We start from the raw sequence: 19,369 nt of genomic DNA, 5'->3' as shown, positions 1-19,369 counted from the left end.
AAATTCACATGCCACTCTGTCGCTGCCATATGCAAGGGACTAGGGTCCCACTGAGGCACAGACTCACAGCATGCTGGTTGGAGATTTCCACAGCGGTCCCCACTAGTAGGTGGATCTGTTCTCTCAAAGATTAGTGGAGAATGTGGCCAGGGCCCACCAGAACTACCAGGAATTTCCCCTCTGTGATCACTCGGGGAGGACAGAAGCTGGACGTCCCTTCCTCTGTGTTTTAAGCAGTGTTCTCTGTGCCACGCTGTGGGGTGTAGGTTTACAGGGACCATCATTGTTAGCCACACCCCACAACTGCACTGTCACCAGGCCTTCTTGGTGCCCCTTGGTACCCAGCCCCCTTGTCCCCTTACCCACCTGCTCTCCCCCGATCTGCACACTCCATGGCTCTGCTCCAACATCGTATCAGGTGGCACCACTGTGACCTCTTCAAGCTTTTCCTCCAGGCATGCTCTGTCTACAGTTATGGGTAATAAGATTATGATGGAGTTGAAAATTCATTCCTATTATCTGGTGGCTTTGTGCCATAGCAGCAGCTGTAGCAAATAAATCATAACACATACATTGCAGTCCCGAATACCTGATTGCTAACCAACGACCATTAATGGGTTTTGTATTTTCCATACACTTTATCGTTATTTCCAAGTGCCTTCCCCTAACCATAACAAGAAAAGGAAAGGGAGAAGTAAAATATGGGCCATGTGAGGCCAGCAGTTGCCCCGAGCATATCACAGTTCCTACATCATTTCCTCTTTTTGACCTAATTTTGTGCTGTTTTGTTCAGGAAGGCCCTGGGAGCAGTGTTGAATGGTGAAATAAAGAAAATATTTCAAAATAATATGAAACAGTGATGGGAGCTTGCCTAGGATGCTGAAATGAGGGACACCCCTGGGTGGGAAGGGGTTTTCAGACAGGAACAGCAGGCCAAGGCAAGGTGCAGGAGGCAGAGTAGTGTGTCTTCTGAAGACTGTCACTGATAGAGTGTGATGTGTCTGTGGCCTTGAGGAGGTGAGGAGAGGGACCACACTCCAAGGCCCAGAGTCCTGTGGACTGGATTAGGTCACGGGATAGGGAACAGAAAGTGGCTTCTCAGGCAGACACATCTGGTCATTGCTTTTGCTTCTGTTGTGAGCAATGGCAGTGGGACCTTGCATGGTCTGGCATAGGCTGGGTCATCTCGGAGCCATTTAAGTTGATGAAGAACAAACTCTCCAGGGTTGTTTCATCTTTTTGGTTAAAATGTTTGTCTCGGGGCTGGAGTGTGGCTCAGCGGTAGAGCACCTGCTGAATATCTAGCATTATAGAGAAGAACGCTTCCGTTCTGGGATAACTTGGTGTGTAACTCCTGCTTAGTTCTGGGGTAACCTTGGGGTATAACTCCTGCTCTTCAGTGTTATTGTTGACCAGCCCTGATAATCCATTCTTGACACCTGGTTCCAGCTTGGGCTAGCCTGTTCTGGCTCCTGGGACACCACCATCCTGCTCTTCCTGCTCGCTCTCACTTCCCATGACACCTCATCCAACCATGCTAGATGGACTTTTGTAGGGGAAGGCTTGAGTATGTCTCTCCTCCCACTTGGTGACGTTAATTGGTACCCTTTTGTTGCTCTCTGGGAGAAAATCCCATCTTTGAGTTCCTGAAGCCTTGACCCCTGGCTACCTCTCATGGCAAACATCAATCCCTGGGTTACACCGCCCAGATCTGACATGGTAGTTTCAGCTTATGTTGGTTTGTTAGCCTGCTCTACATGGAGGACCATCTGTCTATATAGGCATCAGCCATGAGTTAGAAATGGAATCAGAACAAGTAAGCAAGACCCGTGATGAGATCCTAAGGCACCCCACAGACACTTGATGCTTCAAGGCAGACAGGAAAGCGTCTCTGGTGGTCCAAGAGGGGCAGCGAGTATGTATGAACACTGAGACCACTCCTAACTCTAGCCACCCATATACAGTGGGACAAGCACAGAGGCGTGGCAGGCACCCAGGTAAGTGGAAACTCAGCTACTGCTTGTTTAAGGGAAGACCACAAGTACACCAGGAGCTGCCAGCCCAGACAAGCCACCGCAGAGGCCGGTGTTGGCAGGGCCCCATACCAGGCCGTAGCTGAGCAGGCAGCCACCTTGGCACGGCCCCTCCCCTAGCTTCATGGGTAAGGGACCCACAGTTTTCAAGATTAGTGGAATGCAGCGGCTCCCATTCTGGGCCTGCTGTTGTGGTCTGAGTGTGAAACATCCCTCACGGTCGCACGTGTTTGAATATTTGCTCTCCATCACACATTGGGGAGATCATGGAAGTTTTAGGACCTGGGGCTTATCTGGCAGATGTGGGCCTCTGGGGACAACCCTTTGCAGGTTGTACTCACCTCTGGTCCCTGTCTAGCTCCCTTCCAGGTCTAACTGCGTGTGACTACACCATCGTCCGCGACCACAGACAACGTCATTCCTGCCACCACACCTTCCCCTCAAGCATGAGGCAAAAGCCTTCTATAACTGAGTCAAAATTCATCCTTCCTCCCTCGAGGTTCTTAGGAACTTAGCCCCAGCGATGAGAACAGTAACTCTGTCCACACAGAGATACACTGGCTGTCTGCCCCACCCCCACAGGCAAACAGGGTGAGGAGCTCTGGTACCAAGGACTCAGCAGCCATCCTTGCCAGAGTGAAGAAGGTACAGCGGGAAGTGTTGGTGAGAATGTGGACAGATGGACGCCCCTTTCATTGCGATGGGGAATGTAAAGTGGTACAGCCCCTTTGGAAAGCAGTGTGGCTGCTCTTCTGCGTACAGCATGTGTGGTTATCAGGTGACCCACCCATCCCATTACTGAGACACACACAAGAGAAATGAGAACATGTGTCTACACACACAACCTGCACAGGAAAGTTCACAGCACGGTTACTCCTGAAGCCCAAAGTGGGAACCACCCAAATGCCTGACAGTCCATATGTAGACAAGCAGAATGTGGCACGCCCCTGAAAAAAACACAGCCACAAAAGGGAATGAAGGATGGACACGAGCCCCAGCACAAATGAACCTTAAAATACAGCATCAAGTAAAAGGAACCAGATGCACAAATTCACATACCTCGCAGTTCCCTTACAGGAAATGCTCAGAAAAAGCAAATTCACAAAGACGGAAAAGAGATGAGTGGTTGACAGACCCTGGAGAGGCAGAGACAAAGAGTGTGACTGCTAAAGGGCATGTGTTTAAACATAGCATGATGCAATCCCAGCATTTGGGGGCAGAAGCAGGAGAATCACTGCAAGTTTGAGGCCAGCTTTGTCTTCCTAGAAAATTCCAGGCCAGCCAGTACTATATAGAGAAATAGAAAGTCTTTCTTAGTGAGGATTTCTATGGCTGTGATGAAACACCATGACCAAAAAGCAATATGGGGAGGAAAGGGTTTATTTCCTCACAGTCCCACATAAAAGTTCATTATCAAAAGCAGTGAGGGCAGGAACTCAAGCAGGACAGGAACCTGCAGCGGGAGCTGATGCGGAGGCTGTGGAGGGGGTGCTGTGTACTGGCTTGCTCCTCATAGCTTGCTCAGCCTGTCTTCTTAAAGAGCCCAGGACTACTAGCCCAAGGATGGCACCCCCTACAAGGGCTGAACCCTCCCCCATAAATCACTAATTAAGAAAATGCCATGCAGGCTTGCCTACAGTCTGATCTTCTGGAGGCATTTTCTTAATTGAAGCTCCCTCTTCTCAAATGACTTTAGCTTATGTAAAATTAACATAAAACTATCCTATACAGAGTCATTGTCTCAAAACATCAGAGAGAGAGAGAGAGAGAGAGAGAGAGAGAGAGAGAGAGAGAGAGAGAGAGAGAGATGGGTGGATTGTGATATTATTCAAAAAACTGACTTACATACTATAAACAAGTGAATTGTATGGGGAGTATCTCAGTCACTGTCTTATTGCTGTGAGGAGACACCATGACCAAGGCAACTCTTACAAAAGAAAGCATTTAAATAGGGCTGGCTCACAGTTTCAGAGGTTTAGTCCATTGTCATCATGTCAGGAAGCATGGAGGCACACAGGCAGACCGGGTGCTGGAGAAGGAGCTGAACGTTCTCTATCCAGATCTGCAGAAATCAGGGAGAGACAGAGCCACTGGGCCTGGCTTGGACTTTTGGAAGCCCAAAGCCCATCCCCAGTGTCACACCTCCTCCAACAAGGTCACACTTACTCCAACAAGGCTACACCTTTTACTTCTTCTCAAGTAGTGCCGCTCCTTGATGACTAAGGATTTGAATAGATGGGCCAGGGGAGGGGGGGCAGGCATTCCTAGTCAAACCACCACAGTGTGTGGATTACATTCTCATAACTTTAATTTTTTTCTTTTAAGCTTTTGTTTACTCATTTTTCTTTTGCAGTGCTAGAAATGGAAACTAAGGCCTTGCCCAATTGTCTCCCATGACAAGGGCATGCTAAAGGGCATATGTTTAAACATAGCATGATGCAATCCCAGCAATCCCACAAACGAACGTTCCAAGCTCGTTTGTGATCTGTGGGGTAGCCCTGCACTTGAGAATCAATGCTGTCCTTAGGTGAGGGCTGCACACAGCGCCATCTCTCCAGAGAGGCCAGTGTGGAGGGCACAGGGAGGGTCACTGTGTAGTAGGAACCTGACAGTGTGACCTCACTAAGGGGTCCCAATCAACATGAACAGTGAAGTCGCGGTGCTTATGGGTGTGTATCCTTGATGTGTGGGGACGAGAAGGACACTTTCTCCTGTGTTTGCTCCCCCACCCCAGCACCTTCCAGCCAGCTAGGGGCCCTTCCAGTAGAGGCTTCCAGCTGAGGCACCAGCAGTGGAATGTGCTGAACTAGGAGGCTGACTGTTGGGACCGGAATGAAGATGATGAGGGTGGCAGAGACAGCTGCCTAGAGCCCCATATTACTTCCAGTCTGGACTTAACCACTCTTACGTCCCCTCCAATTCCTGCAGTTAGCAGGTGGGATCCCTGTCGACAAGTAAGCTCCCCAACCCCCTGTATATGTGCTTGTGTGTGCGCGTGCATGCTCAACAACTTTTCATGTCCAGGATTGAGCTGTGAGGAAACATTGATTTGAATCATTCAGTCAATACAGTCATCTCGTACGTATCCCCAGAGGATCTGTTCCAGGAACCTACTTGATACCCAAATCCACACATGCTCATCTTGTTTACAAATGGCACACTGTTATACATAACCTACAAAAAAGATTCCTGCATACTTTCAATCATGCCTGGATTGCTTGTCACATGAAGCATTTATCTAAATTGTTCTATTATCAATAAAAACTTGGAAGTCAAATATTGGGGTAAAAACCTGATAGATCCAAGAAGCAGCGAGGGGGCGGGGGAGAGGGTGACCAGCTGTCCTCTCTACACTTCCCAGATCAAAGAGCTCAAAATCTCCAGTTCCCTCCCTTCTCTTTCCTGGGCATCTTCTCTACCCATATTCCTGGCTTTTCTATGGCTAATTCCAGTCATCTAGTCGCTGACTCCACTGCCGATTCAAGCTTAACTTTATTAACACTCTCAGAGTGTCACAGTGCGATCAAACATCCTGGAACAGTAATGCTTAATGCAGATGTTGTGTAATAGTTGATATGCTGTATGGAACAATGATAAAAATAAAGTCCTGTCAGGTCTGGTGGCCCTGCCTTTGAGCCTAGTACTTGAAAGGCAGAGTCAGGTAGGTATCTGTGAGTTCCAGGCCAGCTTGGTCTACCTAGTGAATTGCAGGACAGTCAAGGCTACATAGAAAGACCATGTCTCAAAAAAATACATAAATAAATAATAAAGACAGTACCTATTTGATAAAATTTCTTTTCAAATGTTTTTGCATCTGAGTGAGGTTGATGGACTCTGTGGATGAAGATCTGGAGCCCACAGGTGGCCAAGCCACACCAGCCCTGCACAAGTCAGCAGAGCTGGCTGGCTATGCTAGAACTTTCCTGCTTGGATCTGCACTGCCTGTGGAAACAAGAGAAGAACTGGAGGCCACTTCACTTCCCCCTGTCTGCTGCCAGGCTGCCTTGGGCTGGAGAAGCTGTGCATTTGCAGGGAGAGGGGAGAGGGAGATTGGGGGGTGGGGTACTCCAAGAGTGCTACAGAGCTTCCCAACTGGCACCATCCCTTGGATTTCCCACTAGCGTGGCTCCCAAAAGTCAGGTCAAAATCCAGCCCAACGGGGCAGAAAACACTGTGGAAGGCTGGAAAGGGCAGTGTCAGGTCTTCCTGGGTTAAGCTAGCCTTCTGGGCAGGGTGCAGCAAAATGCAAGTCACTGTGAGTTAGGCACCTGCCACCTAGCAGCAGGAATGCCCGCCCAGCCCAAACAGAGCCTACCTGAGTCACAGCCTGACACAGACCCAGCTGCAGAGCCTCCTGCCTCCCTACAGGTCACAGCTGGCATGCCAGGAAGCCGTGCCAGGGCACACTTGAGTTGGCACTAGTGATCTCTCTGGGATTAGGAGGGCTTCCTTTGGATCATAACCACCACTCCTAGTGCTAATATAACACACAGAAAATGAAAACATGTGACACGTGGGGAGTTGTAAGGAGTGGGACTGGAGAAATGGCTCAGGGGCTGGTGAGGTGGCTCAGTGGTTAAGCGCACTGGCTGCTCTGGCAGGGGGCCAAGGTTCAATTCCCAGCACCCACATGGTGGCTCACAACTGTATCTACGCCCACCCAGTTCCAGGGAATCTGATGCCTTCTTCTGACCTCCATGGGCACCAGGTACACACGTGGCAAACAGATATATATGCAGACAAAACATTCATACACAGAAAATAAAAATAAATAAGGAGTCTGGTGGGGGATGTCTTGTTTTCGGGATGGTCTGGGAATGCCTGTGTGGCTTAAGAAAGCCTGGTGTCAATATGCCCTTGAAGGAGCTATTACAAGCCCACCCCTTCTTCCTTTCTCCTCTGTTTTCTGGCCACCACAACTGGAGCAGCTGCTTCTGCCACATGCATGCTGTGCAGCCACTGACCCAAAGTGACAGAGCCAGCTAACCAAGGCTGAAGCCTCAGAAGGAGGCCGCGAGCCAAAGTCAAGTCTCCCAAGTTGATTTACCCTGGGCAGTAACAGAAGCATGATGTGCACCCCTGGCAGCTCTGTGGTAACCTGACAGGCACCCCTGGAACTCTGTGGTAACCTGACGGGCACCCCTGGCAGCTCTGTGGTAACCTGACAGGCACCCCTGGCAGCTCTGTAGTAACCTGACGGGCACCATTGGCAACTCATTGGCTCAGCTGACACAAGGAGGAAACAGTGAGGTACTCTCATACACTCTTTTCTACACTTCCCACTCTGGAGTGTGAGGACAGTCGTTCCAGGGATGCCAAGCGATGTGAATGCCCCGTTTCTATTAGTATTAACCACGTGTAGTGCACATTGTGTATCCCATTCATTCAAGACCAGTTTGCAAAGGCAAAGGTTCTACCAAGGGCCTTGAACTGACTGAAGGCTTTATGCTTATATAAGAGTTTCGTGGGAGTGTTTTCATGTTTAATTCTCCAGGGTGTTGCCGGATGCCATCCCACCGAGGCTGACCCTGAGAGAGTCTGTGGGGTGTGTTGTCCTGTGTGACAGTCTGGGTGGGGCGTTCTCACACACGCTGTCAGTTTGCATCTGTCAGGAGCTTCCCCATCCTTGGGTCCTCTGCCGGCCTCACTCTCTCGTGTGTGAGGGGCCTTTGTAGTGTCCTCTGTGGTAAATATTTATAAAGCCAAACACACTTTTCTTGTTCTTACAGTTTGGGGTAGGAGGGTCCTTTCTGCCCCTAAATTGTTCCTCCAATTCTCTGGCTTTCCTGAAAGATTTTGTCTGCTCCCCTCTCTATTTTGAACTCATCAAGAGTTTACCTCATGTGTGAAGTGACTGGAAATCCAGGTTCCTTTCTTGTAAATAGACCATTTGCTGTACTCAAGGCATTTAATAGCACCACCTCGCCTGACTGCGGATTTGCGTATGTCAGGGACTGTTCTGAGCACATTGCAGGTTTTAAGGTATTCAATCTTCAGATATGAACATTATACACTCCGGGGCCTGGCACGGGGAAGCTGGAACTGACCTGAGGTCACACACCCAAGGGATTTCACCTCAATGTCCCCCTTTAAGAGGCTTGGCTGAGCGCGTTTCCTCCAAGTCTTTAAACTGGTTGCCAGAGCGTTGAGTGTGTTTCCCCTAAAGTTTTTTTGCTATCTCGTGGATCTGTACTTATGTCTCATTTCTCACACCTTAGAGCATATGTTAGCTTCGACCCTTTGCCTTTACCCTGGCAAGTGTTTGGCATCAAGGGCTCAAGATTCATGCATAGAGCAGCTGCCATTCTCCATGTCAATGTGAGTGTAAATGTGGACGACTTTCTGGCTCCTCAGCTTTGTTTTCATCCCTGATGGTTCCTTTCTCCTCTCCTTTGGTACTTTAAACTACATCAGTCCTTTCATTTTTTCTTCCTTCTTATTCCAATAGAAAAGGAATCTAACTCTAATTTTTCTACTGAATATAGCTTTGCTATGTCCTAGAATAAAGAGTTCTTATTTTAATTGTTTTCCCAGTACTTTTCAAATTTTTAACATTTGTGTGTGTGTGTGTGTGTGTGTGTATGTAGGAAGGAGATTTGAGGTGTGTGTGTGTGGGGGGTGCCTATACATGTGCCATGGTATGTGTGTAGATGTCAAAAGACAACTGTGGGAGCTGGAAGTTGAGGCAGTTTGTTAATTAATAAAATGTAATTTTAAAAATAATATAGAGACTGCTTTTCTCTAGCTTAAACCAGGTAGACTCCTTTGCTGGGCCTATACAGGTGTTCAGTGGGTGATCTTTTGATATCAGGGGCCCAAACATGCTCACCCCACAATGTTCTATATCTGCTGTCATCATGCCATTGTAAGTGTCGTCCTCAGACTGTGGCTTTTAGCATGTTAGCAAGGCAAGGGTAACTGCACACTGTGTTAGTGACTGTTTTATGCAGGTATTCATTCATCCCTTACCACCTGGAATATGCTCCTTATCATCAGAGACATCCCCTAACTGGCTCAGGAAACAGGCAGATCACTCTCTTGCCTCCTGGGTTGGGTTTTAGTGATATGTTTCTCTTGGCAGTGGCTTCTTGGCAACTCCACTGCCCACAGAGTATCTGAAGGCTGAGGGGGGGGTTGCTGTCCTTCTGTCTACACGTGTGTTGTCTTCATTTCACAGCCCTGAAGAAGTCCACATTCCAGCTGAACTTCCTAGTATATGCGCAAACCCCATGGGATTGAGGATGAGCTAGGACACCTCAGATGGTGATCAGGGTCAGTGTGGGAGGCTGCCCCCATGTAAGTTTGTTTAGTTTTTTGTTGATGTTGTTGTTTTAAGTGTAATTATTTTATTTTATGTTTAATCTAGACCAGCAGATCATTCTTTGGTGACAAGGTCCTGAAAAAGATGCCCAGGTGATCAGAAGATAAGGAGACAGGTAAGTTTGGGATCCCGGGGTCTTGCACAAGCTATGTCTATGCCAGGCAAGCTTATTAAGAAGTACAGCAGCGGCCGGGCGGTGGTGGCGCACGCCTTTAATCCCAGCACTCGGGAGGCAGAGCCAGGCGGATCTCTGTGAGTTCGAGGCCAGCCTGGGCTACCAAGTGAGTCCCAGGAAAGGCACAAAGCTACACAGAGAAACCCTGTCTCGAAAAACCAAAAAAAAAAAAAAAAAAAAAAAAAAAAAAAAAAAAAGAAGTACAGCAGCTTACACACTATTTCCAGGGGAGAAATGGGACAGACTCAGCAGAAACTAACACACAATGAGACAAAGTCAACAGGAGGCTAATCAGGCAATGATGACCAAAGGAGATGCAGGGTAAAAGGGCCAGCCAAAGAAACCCACCCTGGCCCTGAAACCAGAGCCAAAGAAATACACTCTGACCCTGACCAACTCAGCAGGAAAACCAACCAATCCCTGAGCACAAAAACCAACCAATCCCTGAGCATGAAATCCAACCAATCTCTGAGCTTGTCCAAGCTCAGGGATTGAAATCCAACCAATTCCCACCCTGAAAATCTTCACCCTGGAAAAACTCTACCCCTAAAAAGCCCTATATAAGCCCTGTACCTGTTCAGTTGGGAACTGCCTTTTTCTACCCTGGCAGAGTCAGCCATCCTCCTGGAATCTTCCCTCCTGGTAAATCTCTTGAATGAGGTTTGGGTGAAGACCTTTACCCGGAGCAGAGCAGAGCAGAACTGTAACACTTTTGCTGGGGAAACCTTCCCCTAATGCAGCAAAGTTGTTACACTCCTGGGGGATCTGAGCAGAACTGTGACAACTTAGCTGATAAAACTCTCCCCTGCCAGAGCAGAGTTGTTACATTGGGGAATGTTGTAGATAATTATTTTAAGGTGTATTGCTGTTGTTTATGTTGCATTTGTTTAACTCTGTGAAGCTGTGTTACTGTGCCTGTCGAAAACACCTGATGGTCTAATAAAGAACAGAATAGCCAATAGCAAGGCAGGAGAAAGGATAGGGCTGTCAGGCAGAGAGAATAAATAGAAGGAGAAATCTGGGAGGAAAAGAAGAAGTAGCCCGAGAAAGAGGAGGACCCAAGGGCCAGCCAGCCAGCCAGCTACACAGCAAGCCACAGAGTAAGAGTAAGATTTACAGAAGTAAGAGAATGGGAAAAGCCCAGAGGCAAAAGGTAGGTGGGATAATTTAAAGTTAAGGAAAGCTGACTAGAAACAATCCAAGCTAAGACTGGGCATTTATAATCTAGAATAACCATCTCTGTGTGAAATTTATTTGGGAACTGGGTGGTGGGCCCCCCAAAAGAGTAAAGAACAAAACAACAATAGATGTTTTTTGGGGCAGGTGGTGATTCATCCTCCACAAACTAGGTTTGTGCCCCATCATGGTAGGCGGGGTCTTGAGCAGCTAGCAGCCCTGGGGGAGGAGCCACCACCACCTTTTCCTGGAGCAGAACTTACAGTGACTTTGTGGTATTCCTTGGCTCCCGACTTCCAGGGTCCCTTTCCATCTGAGCTACAATGCTTACAGGGAAGTCAAGGTATCTATCACACCATATCTGAGCACACAGAACAAGCACACAGCAGCCTTGGGACTGGTAACTCCAGTCTCTTCAGGCAGAAGCCAAATTTCCAGGAACTGAAATCTTGATTTTTTTGAGGTCCTGGCCTCCAGTCCTAATTGGCCTTGCCAAGCCTGCCCCTGGGCAAGGACATAGAACTAGGTTCCTTTTGCCTTTTAATCAGGGCCTTTGAAAAGCCTTGAATTAGGCTGGCTCTCAACATATTCTCATAGTGTTTTGACTGCATTTATGTATGTGAACCATGTATATGCCTGCAGATAGTTGTGAGCCACTGTGTGGGTGCTGGAAATGGAACCAGAGTCCTCTGCAAGAACAGTAAGTACTCATAACTTGTGAGCCACATTCCATTCCTGTTTGTTTTATATATGTTGTATTCTGAAGTAGGCCAGGCTGGTCTGGAATTACAATTCTCCTGCCTCAGCCTTCTTGGTATTACAGTATATATCACCATTTCTGGCCCCTCCAGAGTTCTTTTATATAAGCAAGAAGAATTCTCTTTGTTCCCCATGCTCCTATTTTTCTGGATGTTTTTCTGTGTGGGGAAAAAAAATCTAATCCCAAGAGAGGTTCTTGCTTGTCTTTGAACCACAGTGTGAAGTCAGCAGGTTCTTTCCTCCTATGGGACACAAGTGTTCCTGTGTACCTACACAGAGACTCCACTGTGTAGCACAGCAGCTGTAATCAAAGGCAGACATGGAGGGGGAACGGGACCACCCATCTAAGAGGACCTCTCAGGGTAGAGAATTAATCTGACCGAGTCCAGAAGAGCCCCAACAATCAGGCCCAGTAGTGCTGTTCTCAGCCTTGGTCTGTTGTTTTTAACTATATTGTTCTATTTACCAATAGACTCGGGAGTCAGATGTTGGGGTGAAAACCTGCTAGATCAGAGGAGCTGAGAAGGAACCAACTAACCTTCCTTTTTGGCCAGAGACCCAGCAAGAGAGCAGCTCTTCTCCCATCCCAAACCAAAAAGGATGTGAATCTCCAAGTCTGTACCTATTCCTTCCTGTGTGTCTCTCTATCCACATCCCTGGCTCCTCCTATTCTCTACAGCTAATTCCTGTCAACTAGTTGCTGGCTCTGCACCCTGATCCAAGGTTAATTTTATTAACACAGTCTGGGAGTTTCCCAGTGTGATCAAACATCCCACAACATTGGTCAAAAAAGCTTCTGCTTGCAGTGGGGCAGAGTTAGCAGTTAGACTCATGACTAGTGAAAGTGCTGAGGATAGGACATACAACCAGGGCTCAGTAGATATCAGAGAAAAGATATAGAAAGAATGCAAGAGACAGAGGATGGAGAGGAGATCTGTGAAATGCTGCTCTCTGGCCATGACATGGCTGATGCATCATGAACTCACAGCAGCAGTGGCCTCCTGCACAGGATCTGCACGAGCCTGGGCCATCAACATGCCATGACAGAATCTAAGGGTATGAATGAGACCCTCACCCCAGAAGAGCTACAGACAACTGATGTTTGCTGGGAGAGAGGGAATCATATTCTTTAGTGGTGATGCCACTGGTAAGTTGTCCTTGTTCAAGTAAATAATTCCCACTCCCATGCTCATGTAGGCAACCTTAATTAAATATAGTGGGACACACACACACACACACACACACACACACACACACACACACACGAAAGGAGGAGGGGACTTTTTGGAAGATGAAGGGGTTCAGAAGATAAGAGATAAGAGAAAATGGGGGTAATGTGCTCAAAGTACTATGTACATGTGTATTTGTATATGGAAATGGTAAAAGAATAAACAGATTTTTTTGTTTGTTTGTTTTTTCAAGACAGGGTTTCTCTGTGCAGCTTTGCACCTTTCCTGGAACTCACTTGGTAGCCCAGGCTGGCCTCGAACTCACAGAGATCCGCCTGCCTCTGCCTCCCAAGTGCTGGGATTAAAGGTGTGCCACCACCGCCGGCTCAGGTTTCTTTTTTAAGTCTTGAGAGAAATCAGGTGCATTCAGAACGCTTGCCGTTTGCTGAGTAACTGTTCGGGTAGGTGACGAGAAAGCGTGTTCTGCTGGCAGCAGGCTTGCTTTGTTTGCATTTCTGGGTGGCCTGGTTTGCATTCGTGGCTTTAGATTTTTGAAGTAATTTTTATCTCCCTGTTTGCCTCATGACAGCCCTTTGGACTCTTCTTGGGGTGGAAGGGAAACCATTAATAAGAGTCGATAAAATGGGTCAGCTTCCCTCTGGGAATCCTCACAAGTAGGTCTAGGAATCTCAAACTGTTAGCTTCTGAACCCATAGCCTGACTTCACAGAGCTACAAAGCTTGCCAAATCTAGGGAAAGAGATACACTTCTGAGTATAAGAGGAACAGCAAACACACAGATCCCTCCATACCAGTGAAGGGAACAATCTGTCCAGAGTGCACGACAGTTGTAAACACACGTGCACTGGATGTAGTGTACCCACTTTCATAAAACGAATACTAGAGGTGAGTCCCAGGCTACCCCAATACAGTTAGAGTGGGTGACTTCAGCATCACAGTCTTAGCAATAAATAGGTCATAACGAAAAGAGAGACAGAAACACTAGAGTGAAATGGCATCATAGATCACATGGACCTAACTGTCATCTATAGAGCACTTCATCCAAAAATACAGAATATACATTATTCTCAGTAGCCCATGGAACGCAATGGAATAAAGCTAGAAATCAACAGCAAAAGAAAGTGTACGGGAAGTACACTCACCTATGGAAATTAAGCAATGCACTATTGAATAGTGAATGGTTCATTGAAGAAATCAAAAAAGTTAAAAATATTTCTAGAATTGAACAGAAATGAAAACACGGCATATTCAAACTTGCAAGATACAAGAAAAGCAATCTTTAAAAGAAGTTCGTATCTGCGAGTGTCCACATTTAAAAAAATCAAGAGATCTAAAATAAATAATTTAATGGTGCACATAAATCACATAAATGGCTTAATGGCAGAAATCAAATGAACATCTCAATAGATGAAGAGGACTTTTAACAAAAATCTAATATTTCTTCATGAGGAACACATGTCAGCACAATGAAGGATTTGCACAATAAGCCTGCAGCCAGCATTATAGTAAGTGGGGGAGATTACACACACTTAGACAACAACCAAGGGTGTCCACTTTCTCTACCCTTATTTAAGATAGTGCTTCATCAGTCTTAGCTAAAGCAGTAAGGTAAGAGAAAGAAACAATAGGGACACAAACAGGAAAGGAAGGTATCCAGGTGTTCTTATTTTAATCTATGGAAATGATGCAATCTCCACCCAGGTTTCAGTGACATCCTTCACAGAAATAGGAAAAAAAAGTAAAATTCATTTGTAAGTCACAAAATACCTGGTATAGCCTAAGTCATTCTGAGCAAAAAGGATGCTGGAGTCAGCCATCACCTACCTGATTCCAAGTTACAGAGCCTCAGAAATACAAACAACATAGTACTGGAACAAAACTGACACACAGATCAATAGACTAGACCATAAGACACACTAAGTACACACAGCCACAGTCACCTGCGTTTTATTAAAGATGCCCAAAAGACACGTTGGAGAAAAGACAACCCCTTCAACAAATGGCGCTGGGTAAACTGGGTGTCCAATGTGTAAAAAAAAAAAAAAAATGAAACTAGATCCCTATCTCTCACCCAGTACAGAAAAAAAAACAAAAACAAAATACCAATGAACCAGGGGCTGGAGAGATGGCTCAGCAGTTAAGAGCGCTGGTTGCTCCTCTAGGTTCAATTCCCAGTACCCTCATGGAAGCTACAACCATCTGTAACTCCTGTTCCAGGGGATCTAACACCCTCTCCTGGCCTCCACAGGCGCCAGTGTTGTATAGACAAACACGCAGGCAAAGCACCCATACACATACAATAAAGTTAAAATAAGAACCAAAACAAGAGAGTGAATGATAGAGTTGCTTCTTTGAAAAGATAAACATGATCAACAAACCATTATCCAAATAAAACAAAAGAAAGAAAACACCTAAATTAATAAAATTAGAAAGGTAAAGGGAGGGCTGGAGAGATGGCTCAGAGGTTAAGAGCACCGACTGCTCTTCCAGAGGTCCTGAGTTCAATTCCCAGCAACCACATGGTGGCTCACAACCATCTGTAATGAGATCTGGTGCCCTCTTCTGGCCTGCAGTCATACATGCTATATACATAATACATACATAAAACTTAAAAAAAAAAAAAGAAAGAAAGAAAGATAAAGGGAGACAATACAATAGATGCCAGTGAAATTCGGAAAATCATTATGACATACTTTTAAAACCTATATTCCACTAAATTGGTAAATCTAAAATGAATGGATAAGTATCTATAGTTGAATATGACCTCCCAAAGTTGAAATAAGATGGGATAACTGTTTAGATCTATCACAAGCAATGAGATTAAGGACTTTGATCCATCTGGAGACAATTCTGTGGTGGGATAGAAAACCCTTTGGTGTATGGCCAGGATGGTATAGTGAGTCACCTGATAGTTCTATTTTTTATCTATTTGAGAAACCTCTGTGCTGGGCTCCATAATATCTGCATGAGGTTACATTCCTACAAGCAGTGAGTAAAAATCCTCTTTGGGACGCTCTTTGCTGTTCCTGTATCTTGAAGTGCATTCCCTGTGCTTGCCTCTAGCAGCTATGGTGTCTGTGTAGATGTCAGAGGACGACTTTTGAGAGATCTGTAGCTCAATATCCACTTTTATAAAATAGGGTATCTCTTTTCCAGTGTATTATCACAAATTAGATGGCTGTAAGATGTCTGTTTCTGCGCCAGTATGCACGTCTTTGTCGCTATAGCTCTGTGGTATCTGTACCACGATGCATCTGAGTATCCTTTCAGCTTAGAATTGCATAGTCTTTTTTTTTCTTTTCTTAAGACAATCTCACCCTGGCTGGCCTGGAACTCTCAAAGTAGACCAGAATGTTCTTAAACTCACAGAGATCTGCCTGCTTCTGCATCCCGAGTGCTAGGATTAAAGGTATAGAACACCACACCCAGCTCCTTGTAAATTTATGCTTTTTTATAGTTCTTTGAGGAATATCATTGTAATGTTAATGGGGATTGAGCTGAATCTGCATATTACTTTTGATAATATATCTATGCTCACTTAGTAATTCTGCCAACCCAGAAGCATAGAAAGTCTTTCTATCATTGTATCTTCTTTAATTTCTTTTTTAATTAAAATGGATTTGTGTGTGTGTGTGTGTGTGTGTGAGAGAGAGAGAGAGAGAGAGAGAGAGAGAGAGAGAGAGAGAGAGAGAGAGAGAAGCATGTTGTGTGCCATGGTCTGCATGTAGGAGTCAGAGGTTAACTTTGTAGAACTGGTTCTTTTCTTCCCCCTTTATCCACAAGGATCAAACTCAGATCATAAGGCTTCTGAAACAAGCATCCTTTACCCACTGATTCATCTCACTAGCTATTTAAATTTTATTTTCGTGTCTTAAGAGTTTCATTATAGAGGTCTTTCACTTTTTAGTTAGGATAAGTACTAGGTATTTTCCCTAATTTCTTTCTCAGCAAATTTCTTTCTATATATTGTAGGTGTTGGCAAATTAGAAAGCCTAGTACAGATACTTAAAATATTCATCTTTACACTTCTGTTGTTCTAGAACCACTTCTGGTACCAAAATTTATATTAGTCTATGTTTTCTAGAGGAACAGAACTTATAGAATTAATCTCTCTACATAGAAAGGGGATTCATTAGAATGGCTTACAGGCTGTGGTCCAGCTAATCCAACAAGACTGCCTATGAACAGAAGGTACAAGGATGCAGTAGTTATTCAGTCTACAAGGCTGGATGCCTCAGCTGGTCTTGAGTATGTGCTGGAATCCTGAAGAAGTAGGCTGTAATTATAGTGAAGGAATGGACTTGCCATCAAGAATGAGAGCAAGCAGACAAAGAGCAATTTTCCTTCTTCCATGTCCTTTACCCAGGCTGCCAGCAGAAGGTGTGGCCCAGATTAAAGGTGGATCTTTAAAAAACCTCAAAAGATCTGGATTAAAGGTTTATCTTCCCACCTCAAAGATCTGAATTAGAAGTGAGTCTTCCCACTACAAATGATCTAATTAAGAAAATAATCCCTCTCAGGTATGCCCAGGCATTTTGGGTTTTAGATAATTCTAAACATAAGTCAAATTGACAACCAAGAATAGCCATCAAATATATGAAAGCTACTGACTTTAGTAAATTGATTTTGTGTCCTGCAACTTTACTGAAGGTGTTCATTACATCTAAGAATCTTCTGGTGTAGGTTCTTCTAAATAGAGGATAATGGCATCTCTAATTAAGGATAAATTTGTCTTCTTATAATTTTCATTTACTTTATAGCTTTTTTGTGTTCCAATGTTCTAAGACTTTAGATACTGAATGAAAGTGAAGAGGGCAGATGCCCTTGTCTCATTTCAGGTTTTAGAGAAAATGTTCTCAATTTTTCTCTGCTTCATATGTTGGATATAAATTTGTCATATATAACCTTTATTATTTTGAGGTGTGCTCCATCTAGTCTTAATTTCTCCAGAAATGTTATCATTCAAGGCACGTTGAACTTTGTCCAATGCTTTTTCTACATCCATTGATCATTTTTTTTTTTAGTGTGTCATCTTTTGAATCAAGCTTACATCACTAGAATGAAGCCCCTTTGATTCATGACGTGTGGTCCTAATGCAATGCAAGTATTTTGTTGAGAATTTTTCCATCTATGTTTATCAGAGAAATTGGTCTGTAGTCCTCTTCTTTTGTTGTGTCTTTATCTAGTTTTAGCTTCAGGACAGTAACTGACTTCATAGAACAAATTTAGTAGTGGTCTTTCGTTCGTGGAGTCATTAGAGAAGGATTGGCATTATATCTTCCTTTAAAGTTTGATAAAAGTTACTGCTAAATCCATATGGTCCTGGGCTTTTCTTGGTGGGGGACTTTCAATTACAGCTTCAATTTCATTGCCTGCAATGGGTCTATTTAAGTGTTTTTATATCTTCTGGCTTTAAATTTGGCAGGTCATATTTGTTTAGAAATTTGTTTTTGGTTTTCCAGCTTTTTAGAATACAAGTTTTTAAAATATTCCCTGATGACCCTCTGGATTTCACTCGAGTCTGTTGTGGCATCTCCTCTTTCTTCTGCAATTTTATTATTATTTTTTCCTCTTTCTTTCTGTAAGTGAGGGTGCAGTGAAACTTCTAAATTGGACCACTTCATAGGTAGAAAGAAATGTTAATTGGAGAAACTACTTGTCAGACTGCCTCTGGGAACAGAGGACAGACAGCAAGTTGGTGGAAAGCAAGTGGATCTTACCTGATAGCCAGCAAGATGGTGGTGGAGGGGAGGAGGGGTTGAGCTGATGCAGGCCTTAGGACTGATAAGGAACCAGGTGCCTTGGCCTGAGGTAGTTAGCCATTCGGGAAGATAAGGGAGATGGTGGTTTTTCTGGTAAACAGAACTTGGCTTTACAAGATTCCTGAGGAATGCTGAATTTAAGATTCTGTTTATCCAGTCAGAGTCTGAGGTAAAAGTTCAGCACGTGGTATTGATATGGGGAAACCTGGCTCCTGTGAGTTTGACAGAGGTTTTCTGTCTTTCCTCAGACCAGCTTTTAACTTGGGAGGTAGGGTGCTGGATGCTCATGGTCACACAAAACTTCCACCAAACCAGTGGCCACTGGGTTCTTCCCTTGAAAATGAGGAATGAAATTCTTGGACCAGAAAGGTTGAGTTTTGGAAAGTTTTATCACAGGTTCTCGAGGGGAAGCTTAAGGAAAAGAGAAAATACAGCTCTTGAACAGAAAGCGGGGTCACCTGAAGTGGGGTACCGTTCAGGGTCCTCATACTGGCATTTATAAGGCTTTGCTGGGTTTTTGCAGGAGTAAGGAGAAACTGGTCAGTCCAGTTGGCCCGTTCCCAGGCGTCCAGGTGCCTCTCAGTCTCTGTCACACCCTCAGATATGGTTTCCAGGAAGGGCGATCATTCAGAAGAAGATGATTGGAAGCCAAAACTTCCTCCTAACACCCCTGGCCTCTGGGGAGGCAGGACCAAAGCGTTTTGGGCTCAACACTTCTGGCATCTCTGGCACTCAGCAAGGATAGACCTGCTGACAGGAACAAGGACATCCTGGCTTTTAGTTGGGAAAAACCTTTCGGGGTCCTCTACCCTTTAGACCAGCACCTGGCCAGTTTCTGTAATCCTGTGCTCATTAATACCAAACATCTATTTGAAACAACACAGTTTTCTTTAAATGTTACTCATGGTAACTTTTACAAACACTGAATGACTGTAGTCTATCAAAATGACTGCT

At 45.1% G+C, this 19,369-nt stretch overlaps 1 long non-coding RNA gene across 1 annotated transcript; it reads left to right on the top strand.

Annotated features, from left to right (window-relative positions):
• Window positions 1-9,376: 9,376 nt before the first annotated feature.
• On the top strand, window positions 9,377-19,053 carry LOC143266874 (uncharacterized). The gene is made up of 3 exons (XR_013041674.1): window positions 9,377-9,469; window positions 11,348-11,405; window positions 18,939-19,053. It is a non-coding gene; the product is annotated as an uncharacterized LOC143266874 (long non-coding RNA).
• Window positions 19,054-19,369: the final 316 nt, after the last annotated feature.

The sequence above is a fragment of the Peromyscus maniculatus genome, chromosome 8, assembly GCF_049852395.1.
Source record: "Peromyscus maniculatus bairdii isolate BWxNUB_F1_BW_parent chromosome 8, HU_Pman_BW_mat_3.1, whole genome shotgun sequence".
NCBI lineage: Eukaryota > Metazoa > Chordata > Mammalia > Rodentia > Cricetidae > Peromyscus > Peromyscus maniculatus.
This window is presented reverse-complemented; position numbering and strand designations above follow the sequence as displayed.